We start from the raw sequence: 22331 nt of genomic DNA on the forward strand, positions 1-22331 counted from the left end.
CAACGGAAGATGTGTTAATGTCTAATACCCAATCACAACATTAAGGAATATTCAAGAATGTTCAGTAATAGTAATAACTTATTGAGGATGGAAACAAAATATAAAATTATTGAAAAAATATAAATTGTTCCATTGTTTTTAAAAGTTTAACTAAATTTAATTTTTTTTTAAAAGATGAAAATATACCATGGTTCCTCTCAGTCAGTCTTGCACTCAAGTGAATTATGATGCTCTGGCACTTCCCTGCAAAATCTGGGACAATTAATTTTTACTTTAAAACAGTAGTCATCGATGAAGTAAAGGTGAGTATTCATAGTTTGTCTATTATCCTTCTTGAAGGATGAAGTGGTACAGAAGAGGTTCAGCAGGTTGATTCCAAAGATGAGGGGGTTAGCCTATGAGGAGACATTGAATCATCTGGGATTATACTCACTGGAATTCAGAAGAATGAGAGGGGATCTCATAAAAACACATAAAATTATGAAAGGTGTTTAGAACATAGAGGTAGGTAATTAGTTTCCAGTTGGAGGTAGACCAGAACATAGCCTCAAGGTTCAGGCTAATAGATTTAGGACCGATATGAGGAGGAATGTTTCTTCTAGAGGGTGGTGGATCTGTGAAATTTGTTGCCCATTGAAGGACTGGAGGCTACTTCAGAAAATATATTTAAAACTAGATTCGATAGATTTTTATGTAGTAAGGGATATGGGGAAAAGGCAGTTAGGTGGAGAAGAACCCATTATCAGTTCAGCCATGATCTTATTGAATGATGGAGCAGACTTGACAGGGCTGATTATTTCTTTATCATAATGGTGCTACTACAATCCAGGCATTAATGTTGCAAGTTCATTGAAGCATATCAGATCAGATTTTGATTTTTAAATAATATCTTGTGGTTGGTGTGCTGTGCATTGAATAAAAGGAAAATAAAACACACAGAAGCTGTGAGTGAGTTGAACCAACCAACTGATCTTACTAGAACTCTCCGAGAGCTAATCAGCACAACTCCCATAATCCTTTTCAGCTCTCCCTGGGACCATTGTGATGTCAGCCCAGTGTGAGTCTGCACCTCTGTGACCCAGATTGCTTGCGGATCAATCCAGCCTGCTACAATTTTATTAGCAAAATAGATTTTTTTTAAAATATTTTCTGAGAAAAGAGGGCACTTTAACAACAAGGTAAATGAAAAGAAAATCAAACAATAACATTTCTCAGAGGCAATAATTTTTCTGTCAATTAAAATGCATCAAAATATAATAGTTGTAATAGAACAAATCCATAGAAACACGATAGATATTAAATAATTTTTAAATATTAAATTTTGACATTCAGTGTGATAACAAGCTCTTTTGGCCCATAAATCTATGCCACCCAAATATACCCAATTGACCTAAAACACCAATACGTTTTGAAGGGTGGGAGGAAACCAGAGCATCTAGAGCAGTGGTTCCCAACCTTTTTCTTCCCACTCACATACCACTTTAAGTATTCTCTGTCATTGGTGCTCTGTGATTAGTAAGGGATTGCTTAAGGTGGTATGTGAGTGGGAAGGGAAGGTTGAGAACCATTGCTCCAAACCCAATTGTTACCAAAATATTTTGCTTGAGAAAAATTGTCATTGGCCCATTTCCTTTGGAGTTATGAAACTGTGCACATAACAAGTCAATTAGGCATGATTAAAACAGTGGTTTTCAAATTTATTTCTTTTCACCCACATCCCACCTTAAGCAATCCCTTACTAATCACAAAGCACCTATGGCATAAGGAATACTTAAAGTGGTATGTGAATTGGAAGAAAAAGGTTGGGAACCACTGATCTAGAGGAAAGCCATGCAGACATGTCCTTACAGATGGCGTTGGATTTGAATCTTGGTTGCCGGAGCTATAACAGCATTGTGCTAACTGCTACGCTAACCTTGCCACCATTTTATTCACATCAATGCCCTGTTTCAAGAAGCCTGCTTTTAAGTCAGGATCCTATGACAAAATTTTGAGGATTTGTATGAAATATTGGATTTGATTTCACTGACTATTTTAACTGCAAGATCCTTGGTTCTTTCTGATTGGATGCAGTACATGTCAATCATAAAAAAAGTACCCCTTCTGTTCATTGTGGCCCCAGAATGCAATCCAGGTTACCTGTCTTGTAAGTTAAAAGGACACCATTGACATGAAGACTAAACATTTGCAAGTTGAGCCAGAATTTACTGGTCTAAATTCAATCTGCACATTTTCAGTGGTAGAAAAGCCAGAAGCATGTAAGGTAACTGAATATTTTTGTATAAAAAGTATGAAGCAATATAAACTATAGACTTCATCCAAAGTAAATGATGTAAATAACTAAAGACAATGAGCTGTTCTATATGCAATCTATGTTTATTAAAGCCGTCGTGTGTTTATTTACTGTTTCAAATGCAGACTCCATTTCATGTAAAAAAAACTTTTTCATTCTGAGTGTACAGCCTCATGTTTTAGGTGTACAAGATTGCTGGACTTTCAACAGGCTATTAAGACTATTCAGCAATTTGACATTTTATGGTTTTAAACCCATTTCTGAGCCATTTAGTAAAATACAGTAACTATATAATTCAATGTGTTGAGTAGAAGATAAATTTTCTTGAGATTTTGGGGAATCAAGGAAATTGAATCAGATTGGGGTCTGTTAGAATACATATTTCTTTGAAATTTCTGGTGCTGTCATGTGATCACATGATTTTCCATTAGACTAAGAGAAGGTGTATCGGGTAATATGTCACCAGAGAAAACTATTTGGGGGTGCTTAAAATTAGTGTCATTTCATTCCTTTAGAGAATCTCTTGAAAATTTGTTTTTTGTCTGCTCTTTAAGCCTACCCTTTGATGAGACTACATTGTTTCTGATGGTCATGAACCCTTGGCATATTTGGACAACCTCCGACAGAAAAATCTACCCAGACAACTTATGAACCAAGGCACCATGGGGAATTTAGCAAGTAATTACAAAGGCAAAAGTGTTGATGTTTACTGCTAGAGATTTGAAATGTGCCCTGTTGAGTCTGCACAGGGATTCAGCAAAACTTCATTTTGATTAGCGTGTGCAATTTTGGACTGCATACATAAGGAAAATATATCCACCTCAGATTCAGTATTATATGAATTAATTCACTTGACTTCTGGGATGGAATTCTTGTCCTGTGATGTGAAATTGAAGAAGATTGCTTTTTTTATTTAGAAGAATGAAAAAAATGATCTAATTGAGAAATATAATATTCTGGAAGGTCCAAAGAGTTGGTGTGAGAGGTTTTCTCAAACTGAAGAGTTTAAAATGGGTGCAGATAGTTTAAAAACAATGACTAAGATGATGAGAAATCTCCATGTACATGGTTGTAAATCTTTCCAGTTCCCAACCTCTGAATGATTGATAATTTTTGTACATTAAGAGAATTAAGATAAATGTGGTTCAGTGGGAAATAGACAAGGTATAGAATTAAACGAGCTAATTGAACAGTGGAATTAGTTCAAGATGCCAAATGGGCCTACTACGCTTGCACTTTTTCTACGTTTCTGTTCTCATGAAAAGATAACACAATTGGGGTCAGAAAACCTTGTTGTGAAATAGCTAACTTGTCTGTTAGTTTGTCAATGGAAGGCATAGAAGATTAAAATATAAGCAGTGGGCTTTGTGATGAATAGTCCTCCTTCATCTGCTGTGCATGCCAGAATATGCACTACATGGTCTGCTGATGACTTCAGAACACCCCAGTAAAAAATCTACACAAGGGGGAAGTCATTGACCGACTCAGTTCATTTGTCTAGATCCCTTTCATCTTCTGTGTTCTTTACTATTCATCTGTTTATCACATTTCTTGTGGACAACAGAAACCCAAAATTGGAACCTCCATCTCTTTAGGATAGATTATTTCATAATTGTGCACAGTAACTTCTGTGCTCAAGCCCATGAAATATTATGTTTGCAGTTGGTGGTAACAGATGTGTGGCAAAAGACTGTATTTCTCAATAGGTTGAGAAGCTTTCGATGTAGAAGATAGCCTTGGTCTCCTGCAACCCTAACCTCCATTCCCACAGTGATACCTTTTTCTTCCAGAGCGTGCCGATTAAGTCTTGTGCTTACTGGTTGAATTGTTGCAAAGACTTGGTTAACAGGTAATGACAGGCAAAATGACAGTTCTGTGGCCATATGACAGTTAATGTTAACTGAATGTAAACCTTTCTGCATGAAGGACATGGAGCTGATTTGAAGAGGTTATTCCCACATGGGTTCCAAATGTAATTTTTTGCCTTTGAAAAGGGACATCTGTTTGGTGAATGTGATGTACGCCATCCAGTGTGCACTCATAAGAAATGGTGCATGTGTTGTCTTTCACTGCACTGTATACACACAGCACTCTGCCGGATCTGGCAGATGTCTCCTGGTCTCGTTTGGATGGATGTGATGGCATGAAAGTGACAGGCTGTGATGACCTTCGTTTGCAGGGAAAGAGCTGTCCCTAATCCAAGCATTATGTATGGATCATTTTACAGCAGATGGTACAGACTCTAACTGCTGATTTAAAAATTAGAAGGAACAGAGATTGAACTATTTTGACGTGTTCAGAAGGTAGCATAGTTGTGACCAAACCATCTTAACGATCATTTTTTCCTGTTGACTTCTCATGGACTCTTTTGATCACAATTATGTAGTGAATTCAGAATCTCCAAGGAACACCTTTTCCTGGTGATTTTACAGTCTTGTCTCTTCTTGGTCCAGATCTTTTGTCCCTTACTACTTGGATTTCTCTAGTTATTGAATCTCAAATCGCTGAGCATTTCAGAATGGACTTTTTTTTTAAAAGCAAGCATTTAGCAAAGTATCCAGGATAAAATGCAATGCACAAATTTTTTTTAAGCTACTGAAATGACCATGCATTTTTATAGAATTAACACTGGTTTTGAAAAGCATTAGATAATTACAGCATCCATTGTAAATGTATTTTTAAACAATTATTTAAATTGATTTAACAGAAATTGACCATAACAGGAATTTGATATGTAAAACACAAAAATCTGCTGACACTAGTTGAAGTAAAAACACAAAATGCTGGAGAAACTCAGCAGGTCAAGCAATGGTAAAAAACATATCCAATGTTTCAGGCTTGAGTCCCTCAAGGTCTGAATGAAAGAGTGGGAGAGGGAATGGGGTGGGTACAAGGCAGGAGGTGATGGGTGGGGGAGGGAGGAGACAGAAGAGATCAAGAAGAGTAATGGCTGGGTTGGGGGGGGGAAGGGTAGGTGGAGAATTGGAAATGGAAAGGGAAAAGGAAAGCAGGTTAGCAGAAACTGGGAAAGTCTGTTAAGGCCATCTGGGTGGAGAGTGCCCAGATGGAAAATAAGATGGTGTTCCTTCAGTTTGCAGGTGGTCTTGAGGGGACAGTGCACAAGGCCATGGACAGACATGGGAGCGTGACACAGTACTGAAATGGTTGGCTACTAGGTGGTCTCTGTCACTGGTGTGGATGGAGCAAAGGTGTTCAGCGAAATTATCTCCCAATTTGCACCCACTCTCTATTGTAGAGAAGGCCTGAAAGGAAACACCAGATGCAGTAAATCAGTCCTGTGGATACACAAGTGATGCAATGTTTTGAATTGAATCTATGAAAAGCTATTGTGCATAAATTTTTGGAATTAAAATAATGATTGTAACCATCATAGGGAAAGGAAATGGATTAGTCATTAGTTTTTTAATATAAATGCTGTTAATTCTCACCTTGGAGTCTAGTAATGCAAACTATCATTTGGAACAACATCTGGTCAGGTGTAGACAAAGAGCTTTTGCAGCTGTCATTTCGTTAAGACCTCATGTATGATTTTCAAAGAGACTTTTTTCTCCACCTGTTCATAAGGAAGAAGTATATTTAAGGAGTGGAAAAAATGAAATCTTTATAACTCAAAAGTTAAAATAAATACTCTTCAGTCAACATGAGATCTCTCTCTCTCTCTCTCTCTCTCTCTCTCTCTCTCTCTCACGTCTTTTATTTCATGATCACTGGAAGCTTTTGAGATGCAGGTATCCTCTAACGACTTAATCATCTCGTTAGGTAAGCTACAAAAGAGAGTTAATTTTCCATCTGATTCTCATGTCACTGTGGCAAAGCAAAAATCCATCTCTGAGGAAGATTCCTCCGATAAAGAGTTGAGATTAAAGGAAACGTACTCTAAAAGAGCAGGAAATACCAGGTGAATAGATGTTTTTAAAGAAATTTAGTATCCTATTTGAACAAAGATGACAAGCAGAAAGTATAGATATAAACTACTTAGTAAACCCCCAACATACTTTGTCTGTATGAAACATGATCAGGCAACATTAGTTCAGATTCTCTGAAGTTCACATGGTTCAGGCACAAAAATAATGTTTGTTGTTTTATTCAACAGGACTGATTTAAAAAAAAAAAAAATGATTGCCTGTTTTATTTGCAAGGTAAATTGAAAGATTTCCAAATGTGGCTCAATTACAAGGATATGAACTCTGAAATAATGATGAGGAAAGATTAAATGGACATAAACTTATGCAGATTTGATAGTTTTAGAATGAAAGTTGCAAAGTTTATGCATCCACCATTTACATTACAGCTTACAAGGCTGAAAATTGTATGAAATGTGTGGCAAGATGTTTGGTTCAAGAAGCTGAAAAAAAAATCAGCGAAATATGTTTCCAATTATTTTAAGATTGTATTGTGTTTATTTGCATATGTAACGGTTAAATGTATTCTGATATATTTGCAGCATTGCTTAGGTATGTTCCAAAACTATTGCAAAACAATGGACTGACAAATCAAACCTTCAGCATTCAGAAACCTGATCAACAAAAGCACCACATATCTGAGAAAATGTTACTTCATAATACCACTATTATTTAAGGCATAAAAATCTGTTTCAACACATTTGGTGTAATTTTACCAATTGGAAGAGTTAAGTTCAAAACTGAATTAGTAAAACAATAAAATAGCTGTAGGGACATAGGCGGTTAACCTCTGCCATTGATTGCTTCAATACAGGCAGCATTTCATTGTTGCGTTGCTTGCTAATTTCAGAGATTGCTGTTTGCCACCATCACTTACTGTGCTATTGAACTGCTGCTCTCCTCAGCAGGAGGGGACTGTTGTGAGTGGTGAGCACCATTCAAAGCCAAACTGCTCCACTTAAAGCTAGCCTGAAGAAGTGGATTGTGACTAGTGGACACTAACATGTTCTCAAACTCATTGTGATCCGAGCGACATTAGAAAGTCAGGAGAGCATGAAAAACAGCAAGCTCTGCAGCTTCAGATGGTACAACAGAGGCAGCTCTGCAAGAGGAGGTGGTGAAGTGACAGCAAAGATCTATCCAAAGGCTTGGAGAGCACCCCAGACAGATGGTGTGCAGGCAATGAGAGCAGATAGCTGTAGTGCACTGGTGGCCAATATAAGAGGTCAATCCTGTGTTCCAAAAGGTCAATTACCAAGTTCAAGTTCAAATCCATTGTCATGAGACTAAGATGCAATGACAGAGGTTGTTTGGTGAATAGATCAGCAGATATCTTGTATATAAAACCACAAGTAAGACCATACAAAACTACAAAAGGGTTGAGATAGATCAGATGGAACAAAGCAAAGCCAATATAATGTAACTATTCTGGAGTTCATTCAGGAGTAAAAGAAAACTATCTTTAAATCTGGTTGTGCCTGATCTCTTATTCTTGAATTTTCTTCCTGCTGGGATAGGAAGGGGGATGGGGGGGTAAGGGTGTGTGGTCAAAAGCAGGTGGTCAAAGTGAAGGTAGTTGTTATTAGAAGAATTCAAGGCAGTCTGAGTTAAGCAGAGAAGATGGAGCACATTGTGTGATGATCTGAGCCATGTTCACAATGCCAACTCATTGGCTGTACACAAAATCCTGGAAGATCAACAACAAACATTAATCTATCAGGCTGATCTTTATTGACTACAATTCGTCATTCAACACCATCATACACCAAAACCTGGGGCTCTCTGCATAATTGGATCTTGGATTTTCTCACCTTCAGACACCAATCAATATGGATTTGCAGGGACATCTCAACAATCTCCATCAGTACTGGAATGCCACAGGATTCATATTTAACCCCCGGCTCTACTTGCTTTACACCTATGACTACATGGCTCAATAAGACAACAACATCATTTACAAATTTGCCGATGATACCACAATAGTGAGTTGTATAAAAAGAGGTGATGAAGGAGATTGAAAACTTGGCTGAATGGTGTACCAACAACAACTTCTCACTCAATGTCACCAAAACTAAGGAGCTGATGGTTGGCTTTGGGAAGGGAAAACTAGAGATGTATGATCCAGTGATCATTGAGGGATCAGAGGTGGAGAGGATGAGCATATTTAAATCTCTATCTTGGAGGATCTTTCCTGGACCCAACGTGCTGATGTCATTGAGAAGACACATCAGTGCTTCTAATTCCTCAGGAATTTGAATGTTTGGCACAGCTTCGGAAACCTTGGCAAACTTCTACGAACGTTAGTGGAAAGTGTACTGATATGGCCTTGTATGGAGGCACCAATACCTTTGAGCAGAAATGCTTGAAAAAGTTAGTGACCCAGTCCAGCACATTACAGGAAAGCCTCTCCCCGCCATCAAAAAAATCTACTTGGAATGCTGCCATTGGAGAGCATCAACAATCATCAGGGATCCACACCTCAGAGCATGCTCTGTTCTTGCTGCTGCCATCAGAAAAGAGGTATAGATGATACAATACTCATATATCATCAGGTTCAGGAACAGTTGCTACCCTCCACCATCAGATTCCTGGGTTTTCTCCAGGGACTCTGGTTTCCTCCCATCCTTCAAAAATGCACCAGGGTGTAGGTTAATGGGGTGTATATTGGGCTGCACAGACACGTAGAGTCAAATTGGCCTGTAACAGTGCTGTATGTCTTTTTTTTTAAATTAAGAGACTCATTCAGAAATTAAGGATTCTCGCTTTGCACATTATTTACTGCTGAATATTGTTCTGTATTTGCAGTCAGCTTGTTTACATTTCACTTTTCTAAATAACTTTTGTATGTAATGTCACGTTTGCATTCTGACAATAAATTTGAACTTAAATATGAACCTTCAGCAGATTGTTGCAGTCTTAAATAAATGGGTTCCTGCACCATACATTGATAAAATGCTTTAAATGATGCACCTGTCGAAGCTTTTGAGGGATGCTGGCGACATGCCAAACTTTCTTGGGTTTTTGAGGTGCTGGTATACCTCATGGCCATTACATTGACGTGGGTAGACCAGGGAAGTTACTAGTGATGGTTACCTCCCATGAACTTAAAACTGTCTACTATCTCCACCTCAAAATTTTTGATGCAGGCTGGGAATGAGCTTTGCCCCTTCTCAAGAAGTCTATGCCCAGCTTCTTGGTCTTGCTGATATTCAGACACAATTTCTTGCCAGTTCCACTAAATCTCTTCTGTACTACACTTTGTCATTCTTTGAGATACTTCCCACTGTGGTGCTTTTATCAGCAAAATGAAAGATGGAGTTTGAGTTGTGTTTAGCCACATCGCGATGGGCATATGTGATAGATCTGAGCACACAGCTCTGTTAGTCCCCACTGTTGACGATGAATGTGAAGGAGAAGCTGACACAAACCTCGCTGATTGTGGTCAACTGGGTAGAGGTTTGTGCATCCAATGCTGAGGAGTGTTGAGATGAAGTCACATAGCTTGAGGGTTAATTTTTTTGTACCGTTGAGTTGAAAGGAGAGCTGTGGTTGATAAATAATATTCTGACATAGATGACATTGTGTCCTGGTTGTCTTGGGATGAACGTAGGGCCAGGGAGATGGTATCTGCTGTGGACCTTTTTCACTAGTAAGTAAACTGGAGTGGGTCAACGGTGGCTAATAGGCTGCAGTTAATGTGAGCCATGATCAACCTCTCAAAGCTTCTATTGCTTTGTCATCTCATCCAACAGCCCCAGGTGGGTGTAAACCACCTGTAGAATGGAGCCAGAATTGGAGAACCAACAGAGGTCTGTGCCCATGGTATTTCCCATGTTCAGCAGCCCAGACCACAGGGAATTGCAGGTTCCATGGGAGAACTGAAGAATCCTGGGAAATAATCTTAAGGCATTCAAACAGGAGCTCAGGGTAGTCATGATGTACAGAACATAGATACTCTGCAAGTTTGCCTTCTCCATTGCAAGAGTGAGCCCTAACATAAATGAGGGAAGCAACATCACATATTCTGCTCGCCCAATGGTACGAACGTTTTCTAATTTCAGGTAATGAGTTCCCTCCCCTTTCTTATGTACCCCTTCTGATCTCTGTTTCTCCCTCCTACATTATTTTGTTCCTTTCCCATCCAGCCTCTCACCCATTCTCACTCCCCTCCTTGGTTCCATCCCCCTCCTCCCCATTCATATTTTAAGTTTAGACATCCAGCATGGTAACTGGCCAGTTTGGCCCACATGACCATGCCTCCCAATTAATGTAACATCCTTGGTATGTTTCAAACGTTGGGAGGAATTTAGAGGCCCCGGAGGAAACCCATGCAGACATGGGGAGAACGTCAAAACAACTTGCAGACAGCATCAGATTCAAACCCCAGTCCTGATCGCTGGCGCCATAATGGTGGTGTGCTAATTGCTTTGCCAAACGTGCCATTGGATGATTCTGCTCTTTCCCCTTCTACTACCCCCCCCCCACCCCCCAGCCCTGAGAGAAATTTGTTAGGGTACCAATGTTGAACAGGACTCCCGAAGGCCATCAGGTCCTGGTACCTTCCTCATTGTATCAAGGGTTTGGAACCAGGGACCAAAGAGGGTGATTTGAATTCCTCAACCTTGAGTTCACTGGTAAAATGGACAGAGTGTGTAGTGTGTGAAGTGCATGAGACAGCTGTGTTGGAGAAGCAGATGGGATCAAGGGACACTGAGTCTCTGAAGGGCCTCTCTTTTGCTTCTCTTTCTATTCTTGATAGGGAAGCCAGACTATTAGTGCCTCTTTCTTCCTTTACAAACTAAACACATTTTGTGCATTTGTAAATGTGGGAAGGAAAGAACATTGAAATGTCAAGGATGTCAAATCAACTGGCTGATGGTCGTTTATGCCTGACACTATATTCTTCTTTGGCATAGGAATGATAGTGGCCTTCTAGAAGCAAGTGGGTGCTCCATCCTGTTGGAGAGAGGTGGATGATATCTCTTGCCATTTGGTCAGTGCAAGCACAGAGGATACCTCCAGGGACTCCATCTGGTCCATTCGCTTTCCATTGGTTCACTCTCCGGAAGGCCGATCTAATGAGTTTGTGACCATGGGTATGTTTGAAGGAGTGGTGTGTTACACTAGCTTACTGGCTTCTTGATTGAAACAAACATAGAATGCATTGAGATCATGCAGGAGGAGTGTACTGTTGCTTACTCTTCTGGCCAGTGCTGTTTGTAGCCCTTGATGGCTTGCACATGCTGAAATAACCACCTAGTTTCTGAGATTCCTTGGTGTCTCTTGGCATATCTTGGTCATACTAGGCTTTCATGTGTAGGGCTGGGTTGCCTGAGATGTTCCTGGCCTTCAATAATGAGCACACCTCTGATCAAGATTAGTGACGTGCTGTTAAACGACACTGTTGGCATAGAGGTTAGTGTAATGCCTTTACAGCGTCATCGATTAGGACCGGACTGGGGTTCATATCCCATTCTGTCTGTAAGGAGTTTGCGTTAGGGTTTTCCTTGTGTCTGCATGGGTTTTGTCTGGGGGCTCCAGATTCCTCCCACCATTCAAAAAACCTCTCGGGGTGTGGGGTGCCACAGACTTGTGGGCTGAAATAGCCTGTTACCATTCTATATGTCTAAATAAAATAAAACTTAAAGAAGTGGGCTCTGACCAAATGCATCATGTGCCATTCGAAACAAAAACCCATTACTTCATCATTATGGTCCCAACAATCTCTATCCAATAGTTATAGGTTAACTTTCATCTCAGGCCTACATTTCTTCATTTGCCTCCTCTATCTACAAGAAAACCTGAATTCAATGCCAAGAAGTCCTGAACCAACCCAATACATGGCTATGGGAAGAATGTGGAGACCGTTCTTTTCAGGATGCTGGTGGTAATTGGGGATCAAAACACAATGCAGCCTGTAGTGGTTATTATCTCAGTTCAGCTTGCTGCTAGGCTAGCTCAGATAGCACTAATTTTGGGTCAAGACATCAGTGTTCACACAAATTTAATGGTGTCACAAGAGTCAAACAATCTGTTCTTTGGTAGATCATTAGGACTGTTGTGCCTTTAGCCTGGAGATTTGCTAATGAATCTCTTGACCATAAACTTTCTCAGGATGACAACATCATAATCCTACCATTGCCAAACTACCAGGTCATCAGCTATTGCCTTTTTGTCAGCAGTTGCAGACTGAACCAGGGCTCTAGGTCGGCCTCTAAGGCAATCAAGGATCTTGAAAAGAAAAACAAAAATAACTGCCACTGCTGGAAATCGCAATAAAATCAAATCTTGGAAATAATCAGTTGGTCGCAAACATCTGTAGAAAGAGAAACCGAGTCTATCTTTTCAGTCAATAATGCATTATCAAAACTGGAAAAAGAACAAAGTATGTTTTCAGATTTAGAGAGGGCGAGAAATGAAGAGAACAAAGGAAATGTCTGTGTGTGGATGGAGGCCAGTTTTGTCCAGATTATGCAAAGCTTTCAGTCACCTGGTTCATATCTAAATTAGAGGGACAAGAGAGGAGAGGGTGAAGAGAGGGAGGAGATGTATAATATAGATGCGCGCACACACTAGAATAGAGAGAGAGAGTGCAAGTGAGATAAACTTGTTTATTTTATTTGAGGGAAGGAGAATAAGTGTTGGAACTGTGGAGCAGAAGAAGACACTTGTTGGAAATCTGAAATGAAAGGGAATGCTAGAATTATCATCCGATCAGGAAGAATTGCTCTTGTTGCATCCACATTGGGCTATGAAGTCAAGCAAGAGACAAGGAAGGAAAATAACAATACCAAAAGAATGCATGAGTGTAGCCTATTCTTTTATGCAACAGAAGAATGAATTTACAAATGTTTTTTTTCAGGTTGCCTTTTAATTTTCTCTCCTCGTGTTTAACAGCAATTGAAGGAAAATGTGATGCAAGACCATTGGTGAATGGGAATTGGGGTTGTTTTTACATGCATTGCTGACAGGTGAGATTGACCAGAAAAGAGGTGTCTGGGCTATGTTCTCCTTCCTAATGTGTTTCAGCTATCTGGTAATAACGGCTGAGTTCTTGCAGTGGAGTGGATGGTCAGCTTGCCATCGACATCACAGATATTGATATTGATACCAGCTCTGCAGTGTATCTTCCCTGGGTATGAGCATAACCACACTCAGATGTAAAAAGTCAACATGGCCATTGTGCTACCCATATCATATGTATAACATTGGAATTAACAACTATAGGATCAGCAGGTATACCTTGGCATTGTTGTAATTCTCCTAAATGCTTGTGACAAAATACAGATGGGTTCTGAAAGGATAGTCACGGAGAGGGAGAGGATTCTCCCTCTTGTGGAAGGATCTAAAACTCAGACAACTGTATAAAAATAAAGGTCCTTCTACTTCAGGTGGACATGAGGTGAGCTTTATTTTCACTCAGAGGGTGGTGCATTTGCAAATTCCTTCCTCAAAGTGCATTGGAACCCAAGTTTTTTTTTTGAGTCCGAGCTGGATGCATGAGAAGCAAGAGAGTGGATATTTGCCATGAATAGACAGGAATGCAGATTTGGAATGACAATCAGATCAGACATTATTAATTCGCAAGGCAAAGTCTAGTAGCCTTTTCCTGCTTCTGATTCATATGTTTGTGTATTGCTGAAGAATGAATATCCTGAAATGTTTCATGGGATGCATTAGGCATGGTCACAAACTAATTGGATACTGAGGAAATAGATTCTGATTTAGAATTAATAAGCAAATCATTCAAAGCAACATCAGTGCAATGAATATCTTCCTTCACAATTGAGAGGCCCAAAATCTCACTTAAGCCATTCATCTGAATGATATGGAGTCGACCTTTGGATAGAGAGTGAAAACACAATGCTGGAGAAACTCAACAGATCAAACTGTGAACTTTGTATAGCGTGAGCCCTTCATCAAGGTATGGAAAAATGTCAGCAGATGCCTGAACAAAATTGTAGGGATGAGGAGGGAGGTTGTTGTTTTTTTTCTTACTAAGATTTTGGGCTTAAGCCCTTCAAGGTATGATTTTTTTTTGTGGCGATGAGTCACTTTTTTATGTTGTGTGATTCAGTAAATATATCTATTTACAGCCAAGATGTAGGCCATTGCATAACAGTGTTGGCCTGATTAGCTCAACAGCCACAGACACTAGGCTTTTACAGGTGCATTCTACACTAAGAATGCACCTGAAGAGGCAGAAGCAGGAGTGTGGGTATGACAACGGCTCTATATACGCTAATCTTTGTGAGGTTTTTCAGTTAGTTGTTTTTCCAGACTCTTTTGTGTAGTCTTCCAAAGGCGCTATTTGCCTTGGCGAGTCTGTTGTCTATCTCGTTGTCGATCCTTGCATCCGATGAAATGGTGCAGCCGAGATAAGTAAACTGGTTAACTGTTTTGAGTTTTGTGTGCCCGATGGAGATGTGGGGAGGCTGGTAGTCATGGTGGGGAGCTGGCTGATGGAGGACCTCAGTTTTCTTCAGGCTGACTTCCAGGCCAAACATTTTGGCAGTTTCCGCAAAACAGGACATCAAGCGCTGAAGTACATAGAGAGTATTTCAATTGCCCACTTCCTGAATAGTAGTAAAGACAGACAGAATAAAGAAGTGCTGTCTTCTCCCACCACTCAGCAATCTATTAAAGGGGAAATATTATTAGAAATGTAGCGCAGTGGGGATTGGTTCCCGTGGCGCAGTGGGGATTGGTTCCCGTGGCGCAGTGGGGATTGGTTCCCGTGGCGCAGTGGGGATTGGTTCCCGTGGCGCAGTGGGGATTGGTTCCCGTGGCGCAGTGGGGATTGGTTCCCGTGGCGCAGTGGGGATTGGTTCCCGTGGCGCAGTGGGGATTGGTTCCCGTGGCGCAGTGGGGATTGGTTCCCGTGGCGCAGTGGGGATTGGTTCCCGTGGCGCAGTGGGGATTGGTTCCCGTGGCGCAGTGGGGATTGGTTCCCGTGGCGCAGTGGGGATTGGTTCCCGTGGCGCAGTGGGGATTGGTTCCCGTGGCGCAGTGGGGATTGGTTCCCGTGGCGCAGTGGGGATTGGTTCCCGTGGCGCAGTGGGGATTGGTTCCCGTGGCGCAGTGGGGATTGGTTCCCGTGGCGCAGTGGGGATTGGTTCCCGTGGCGCAGTGGGGATTGGTTCCCGTGGCGCAGTGGGGATTGGTTCCCGTGGCGCAGTGGGGATTGGTTCCCGTGGCGCAGTGGGGATTGGTTCCCGTGGCGCAGTGGGGATTGGTTCCCGTGGCGCAGTGGGGATTGGTTCCCGTGGCGCAGTGGGGATTGGTTCCCGTGGCGCAGTGGGGATTGGTTCCCGTGGCGCAGAGGGGATTGGTTCCCGTGGCGCAGTGGGGATTGGTTCCCGTGGCGCAGTGGGGATTGGTTCCCGTGGCGCAGTGGGGATTGGTTCCCGTGGCGCAGTGGGGATTGGTTCCCGTGGCGCAGTGGGGATTGGTTCCCGTGGCGCAGTGGGGATTGGTTCCCGTGGCGCAGTGGGGATTGGTTCCCGTGGCGCAGAGGGGATTGGTTCCCGTGGCGCAGTGGGGATTGGTTCCCGTGGCGCAGTGGGGATTGTTTCCCGTGGCGCAGTGGGGATTGGTTCCCGTGGCGCAGTGGGGATTGGTTCCCGTGGCGCAGTGGGGATTGGTTCCCGTGGCGCAGTGGGGATTGGTTCCCGTGGCGCAGTGGGGATTGGTTCCCGTGGCGCAGTGGGGATTGGTTCCCGTGGCGCAGTGGGGATTGGTTCCCGTGGCGCAGTGGGGATTGGTTCCCGTGGCGCAGTGGGGATTGGTTCCCGTGGCGCAGTGGGGATTGGTTCCCGTGGCGCAGTGGGGATTGGTTCCCGTGGCGCAGTGGGGATTGGTTCCCGTGGCGCAGTGGGGATTGGTTCCCGTGGCGCAGTGGGGATTGGACATGAGGTGGTGCAGAAGGACATTATATCAGAATACATTTTACACAACAAATAATGCAAAAATAAACATGACCCTTGTGCATACCTCTAATTCTGGCCTCTTGGACATCCCTGAATTTAACAGGTCAAATATACTTTTAAATCACCGAACCCTGACTTCCCAAACTTTTCATGCCAAATATGATCCTTTTGTGGGAAGGGGTCTATTCTAATATCATCTTATTAGGTCTAGTGTGAATTTTCTTTCTTTAATAAATTTTATTTGACTGTCATTGTTCATTTTTGTAGCATTAAAAGAGCTGCATAAATGGAAGTTGTTGTTCATCATTGATTCCACCAACCCCACCAGTAAGTCCAGCCTCAATGGTGCCACTTCCCATGATGGCCAGTACTGTTTATTGCCTTGGAGATAAATGTGTTTATCTGCTTGTTCACTTTTACTGCTGTTTCCCATTGTTAAACATCTCTCCTGGGGAAGAAAAAAAGAGGGAATGTCAGAGTGATTGGATTGTGTATCATTTGCCAGTTTGTGCAAGTTGTGAATTACATCTGTGTTAAAATGTCTATGAATTGAAGCATAGATGCCTGTCTGCTAGAGATTTTTAAAAGGTAGATGATACTCATCTTGAAGCAATGGCTGAGTTTAAATAACAGGATATGAAATTTTAAGATTTAAGATCCAACCTCGACAGCTCATGTTAAATCATCAAACTTCTTTCTACAGAAAATACATGTTTTGGAGCCAGAAGTCTTGACTTGATGTCAGATATTACTTCCTCTTGAGCTAGTATCTGATGTCCTATTCTAATGCGCACAGAGCATACATAGCATTGCACCCAATTCACCCAAAATCATGGATGCATAGACAAAAGATCTATAATGTATGATCTCTCACAAAATTCTTGAAAATGGATTTTTTTTTTAAACTTGCTTTCAGCAGCCATAGTTAAGAAGCAGAAGCCACTCATTATAAGCTAAGATCTAATTTACTGCATGTGATCCAAAGAATTTTCTGAATGCTTTGGATTCACATTTTATATTTCTGTCAAACTTTCTATTTCAGCTGTAAGTCAATGTTCTAAGAGACAAAAGTCTGAAATATATAATAGTTAATTTTACTTCACTAAAATTGTATTTGTTTTACTAAATGTATATAAAAATAGTGACAGTAGGAAACTGATTATTTAGAAGTGTACAAGTTATTCAAAGAAACAAAGAGAATAATGGTTGGTTCTTGTTTTTCTTTTTTAGGGAGTTTGTGGGTTTTATACCATTTAATGGATGGTACATATTGAGTCCAAATCAAGTTTTGTATCCCCTTAAGTGAAATGCTGGAATAACAAAGCATTAATCTGGAACCCATTGACTCCTATTGAAGACTCTCAGACCAAAAACACACACTTGTTTGGCACTTTTTATATCTGACAAAGAAACAAGAATCACTTACATTGTGTTGCCAGCCAGTGGCTCCATTAGAGGCCGTTGCTTACTTTTAAAAGACACAAGGTGCATGGTGTAATTCTATTTTATGACCACAGGAAAGGGAAATTAAATAATGAAATGGAAGAAATAACAAAAAAGGACGCCTTTCTGCTCTGCTACATTTCTGAGCACATTTGTTCATCCGTGCAATCTAGAGGCTGCCCCAGAAAAAAGAAAGCACAACCATAAACAAAAGAATGGCTCTACCCCTGAATGCACCAAGTAGCAAATACAGTCAGTGTCAGGATCCAATAAGCCAGCTTTTTCTCCTTTTCAAGTGGAACAACTTCCCTCACCTTGAAAGGCCCTGACTGCAACCATTTTTATAGTTGGAAAATTGTGCTCCACGCTCTGAGAACCCTTTGACTGCAGGCAGAATTGGTGTCTGTAATGTGGGTGGTGGAAGTTGCACAAAGACCAGCTTTATGTATAAGAGACACTTTTAACGTAAGCCAAGGCTATTATTGTTTCTTGTTCACTGACATTGTCATGGATATGAAAACAAAATGCTGAAAATCTACTCGAATGCTCTCCAGCTTCCAGGAACTGAATAAAGCAATCACCTACTTCTTACTGTTGCAGCTCAGAGAATTTTCCCACTGCAGGCTGTGCAACTGTTATGCTTTCCTCAGTTTACTATTCAGTAAAAGTTTTCTCTTGTCAAAGGACTACAGCATGTAAACATACCAAAGGTAAAGTGGCAGAATGATTTGTTTCAAAACTTTTATTTATAAGCTTCTACTTTTTCAGCAACATGTGTGCATTCCCACACAATGTTTCACAAATGTCTGCTTCACAGCAGTCTCCCTTGGTAGACTATTGGGGATAGTTATTTCAGGTTGACATGTTAGTCATTATGCAAGAGGATAATTGGCATTCATTGTGTCTGGCAAAGTACTTGGCCCCAATGAGATACTTCTGTCAGCTTGAGGACATGGGGTTTTTTTTGTCAATTTTAGCCAAAATATTAAATAATTTTTAAGGAAATGTGACTAAAACTGGAGTTTCCATGTTTGATGGAAGATGGAGGTATAAAACAAGCAGTGACAGGTTAAACAAGTTTATCATAAATCAAACAAGGTTTTTGTTGACAGGTAACAACAGTTGGACCAAAATAAATGGGAAAACAGCTACAATGTGCTTTCTGTCACTAGATGATTGCAAAAAAATATTGGTTGTTCCTAATCTATGGTTGGTAATTAAATTTAATAAAGTATGAGTCAATATTTGGGCACTTGTTTCTTGTTTTTTCCCCTTTAGGAATGGGAAGAAAATCCAAATATTAATTTCACTGTTTGAATTTTGAACGGTTTCCAGTATTTTTCCCCAGGGCTGAAATAAACTCTGGGCCCCATCCCTCAAAGGAAATTCAGGACCCCATCCCGCAAAGGAAATAAATTCAGGGCCCCATCCCCCAAAGGAAATAAATTCAGGGCCCCATCCCCCAAAGGAAATAAATTCAGGGCCCCATCCCGCAAAGGAAATAAACTCTGGTCCCCACCCCCCACCCCCAAAGGAAATAAACTCTGGTCCCCACTCCCCAAAGGAAATAAACTCTGGTCCCCACTCCCCAAAGGAAATAAACTCTGGTCCCCACTCCCCAAAGGAAATAAACTCTGGTCCCCACCCCCCCAAAGGAAATGCAGAACTACCAAGGCACAACAACATTCAAAAGTTTGAACACTGTCGCTATTTGGATTTTGCACATTCAGTTCCAGATTTCCAACTCACAGCACAGGATAAGATGTCGTGCTGGACACGGCCAAGAAAGATTCAGCCACCACATTGAAAGCCGTTAACTGTTTTTATTCAAATTCAGCGCGCGCCCTTTTAAGGGCAGCATGAGCTCAGTCACCTCGTGCATTGTGACATCATAATCGCTGCCCCAGGTGCATGCTGGGCAGGAGACGAGGCAGGGAGAAAACTCTGACAGCGTCATCTTCCCATGGCTGCCCCACCATGTGGCGTTATGTTGTGTTGGATTCTGTTGAGGGAGATGACCGGACAGAAGATGGCCACAGGCACCAGGTCAATGGCAATGAGCCTGGCAGAGTGGTGCAAAAGAAAAGGAAAAGGAGAAATGCAGTAGTTATTGGGGACTCCATTGTCAGGGGTACGGACAGAAGGTTCTGTGAGCCAGATAAGTATACCCGCATGGTGTGCTGCCTCCCTGGTGCAAGGGTACAAGATATCACAAATCGTGTCCAAAATATTCTAAGAGGAGAGGGAGAGCAGCCTGATGTCTTGGTACATGTGGGTACAAACAACATTGACAAGAAAACGGAGGAGGTAATGAAAAGGGGTTACAGTGAGCTGGGACGACAGGAATGCAAGGGTGGTGATCTCGGGATTACTACCTGTTCCAAATGCAAGTGATGAAAAGAATGTAAGGATAAGGAAAATGAACGTGTGGCTGAGGTGCTGGTGTACAAGGCACGGATTTGGCTTCTTGGATCATTGGGATCTCTTTTGGGGAAGGCATGATCTTTACAAGAGGGACGGGTTGCACCTAAATCCAAAAGGTGTCAACATTTTGGCAAGTATGTTTGGTACAGCAGTGGGGCAGGGTTTAAACTAATTTGGCAGGGGTATGGGAACCAGAGTGATAGGAAAAAGGGTAGGGAAGATAAAGTAATGGCCAGGAAAAGTAAAATAGGAAAAATAATGGTGGGAGGAGAAAGTAAAAAATCAGATAGTGCAGTGAGTTTTCGGGTCAATGATAGTGTTAAGAAAATTACAAAGAAAAATAGTGGGCAGAAAAATCAAAAGAGAAGGTTACAGAAGTCACTAGATATTAAAAGGACAAAGAGCATAAGGGCACCTTATCTGAATGCCTGCAGTATTAGAAATAAGGTTAGTGAAGAAACATGGCTACAAGCTGAGCCTAAATGGGAATTAAACTTTCAAGGGTATCAGGTGGTGCAAAGAGATAGACAGGATGGTAAGGGAGGTGGAGTTGCACTCTTAATCAAAGATGAGCTCCAGGCAGTAGTGAGGAATGATATGAGATCTAAAGAGCATAATCTTGAGTCCATTTGGGTAGAGATAAAGAATAACAAAGGGAAAAAAAATATTGGTGGGTGTTATCTATCGCCCACCATATAACAATAGTTTAGTGGCACAGGAAATAAATAGAGAGATAAGTGAGGCATGTAATAATGATACGGCAGTCGTCATGGCGGACTTTAACTTCCACATAGATTAGGAAAATCAAGTTGGTCGTGGGAGTCTGGAAGACGACTTCATAGAATGCATCCGCGATATCTTTCTTGAGCAGCATGTTAAGGAACCCACAAGAGAAAATGCTCTCCTGGATCTAGTGTTGTGCAATGAGATAGGTAGAGTAAATGATGTAATAGTCAGAGACCATCTGGGAAATAACGATCATAGTATGATTGAATTTCTCATTCAGATAGAAGGGGAAATAGTTAGATCTAAAACTAATATATTATGCTTAAACAGGGATGAGGTAGGAATTGGACAGAGTGGACTGGGAACATAGGCTAATTGATGAAACATTTGAGGAACAGTGGAAGATTTTCAAATAAATATTTTGTAATTCTCAACAAAAATATATTCCGGTCAGGAAAAAGGACAGCAAGGGAGGGAAAAATCAACTGTGGTTAACAAAGGAAATAAAGGAGAGTATAAAATTGAAGGCGTAGGTGTACAAAGCTGCAAAGAGCAGTGGGAAACTGGAAGATTGGGAAAACTTTAAGAGACAACAAGAGGTTACAAAGAGGGAAATAAGAAATGGGAAAAAGGATTATGAAAGTAAATTGGCACAAAATATAAAAACAGAAAGCAAAAAAATTTTATAAATATATAAAATGGGAGGGTGGCCAGAGTTAACATAGGACCCTTGGAGGATGAGAAAGGAAAACTGGTAGCAAAAAATGAGGAAATGGCCGAGGCACTAAACAAATATTTTGTGTCAGTCTTCATGGTGGAAGACATGTCCAGCATGCCCAAGTGCGGAGTTAAAGATGCAAATGTTGGGGAGGGCCTTGATAAAATAGTTGTTACAAAGGAAGTAGTGATGGAGAAACTAATGGGACTAAAGCCAGACAAATCATCTGGTCCTGATGATATGCATCCAAGGGTTCTGAAGGAAATGGCAGAAGTTATAGTTGATGCATTGGTGGTCATATACCAAAATTCCTTGGATTCTGGGCAGGTCCCAGCAGACTGGAAGACAGCAAATGTCACGCCACTTTTTAAGAAGGGATGTAGGCAGAAGACGGGATATTATCGGCCAATTAGCTTGACGTCTGTGGTTGGAGAAATACTTGAAGCTGTCATTAAAGATGAAATAGTGAATCATTTGGAACATAAGGATTAAATCAGGCAGACGCAGCATGATTTTAGAAAGGGAAAATCTTGTTTGACAAACTTGTTAGGATTCTTTGAGGATATAATGGGTGCGGTGGATAGAGGGGAACAGGTTGATGTTGTATGTTTGGATTTCCAGAAAGCGTTTGATAAGGTGCCGCACAAGAGACTTATCAGTAAGTTACAGGAAAGTGGAATCCGGGGAAGTATATTGGCCTGGATTGAAAATTGGTTGTCTGACAGGAGGCAGAGAGTCGGGATAAATGGGAGTTTTTCAGGTTGGCAGAGAGTGGTAAGTGGGGTGTCGCAGGGGTCAGTGTTAGGCCCACAACTGTTCATCATTTACATTGATGACTTGGAGGAGGGGACAAAATGTGGTGTAGCCAAGTTTGC

General features: G+C 41.3%; 2 long non-coding RNA genes across 2 annotated transcripts in view; one reads left to right on the plus strand and one right to left on the minus strand.

Annotated features, from left to right (window-relative positions):
- The first annotated feature begins 1091 nt into the window (after nucleotides 1–1091).
- The window catches only part of LOC138753448 (uncharacterized), a 238210-nt gene continuing 216970 nt past the window's right edge, over nucleotides 1092–22331 (plus strand). Inside the window, exons 1-2 of the long non-coding RNA XR_011351180.1 lie at nucleotides 1092–1178; nucleotides 2848–2971. This is a non-coding gene — a long non-coding RNA (uncharacterized lncRNA). The remainder of the gene's footprint in view (nucleotides 1179–2847; nucleotides 2972–22331) is intronic.
- LOC138753453 (uncharacterized) lies at nucleotides 4958–19402 on the minus strand. Its single transcript, XR_011351182.1, has 3 exons — nucleotides 19338–19402; nucleotides 5743–5867; nucleotides 4958–5556 (listed from the first exon to the last, which is right to left on the minus strand). It is a non-coding gene; the product is annotated as an uncharacterized lncRNA (long non-coding RNA).

This window comes from Narcine bancroftii, chromosome 1 (genome assembly GCF_036971445.1).
Source record: "Narcine bancroftii isolate sNarBan1 chromosome 1, sNarBan1.hap1, whole genome shotgun sequence".
Classification (NCBI taxonomy): Eukaryota; Metazoa; Chordata; class Chondrichthyes; order Torpediniformes; family Narcinidae; genus Narcine; species Narcine bancroftii.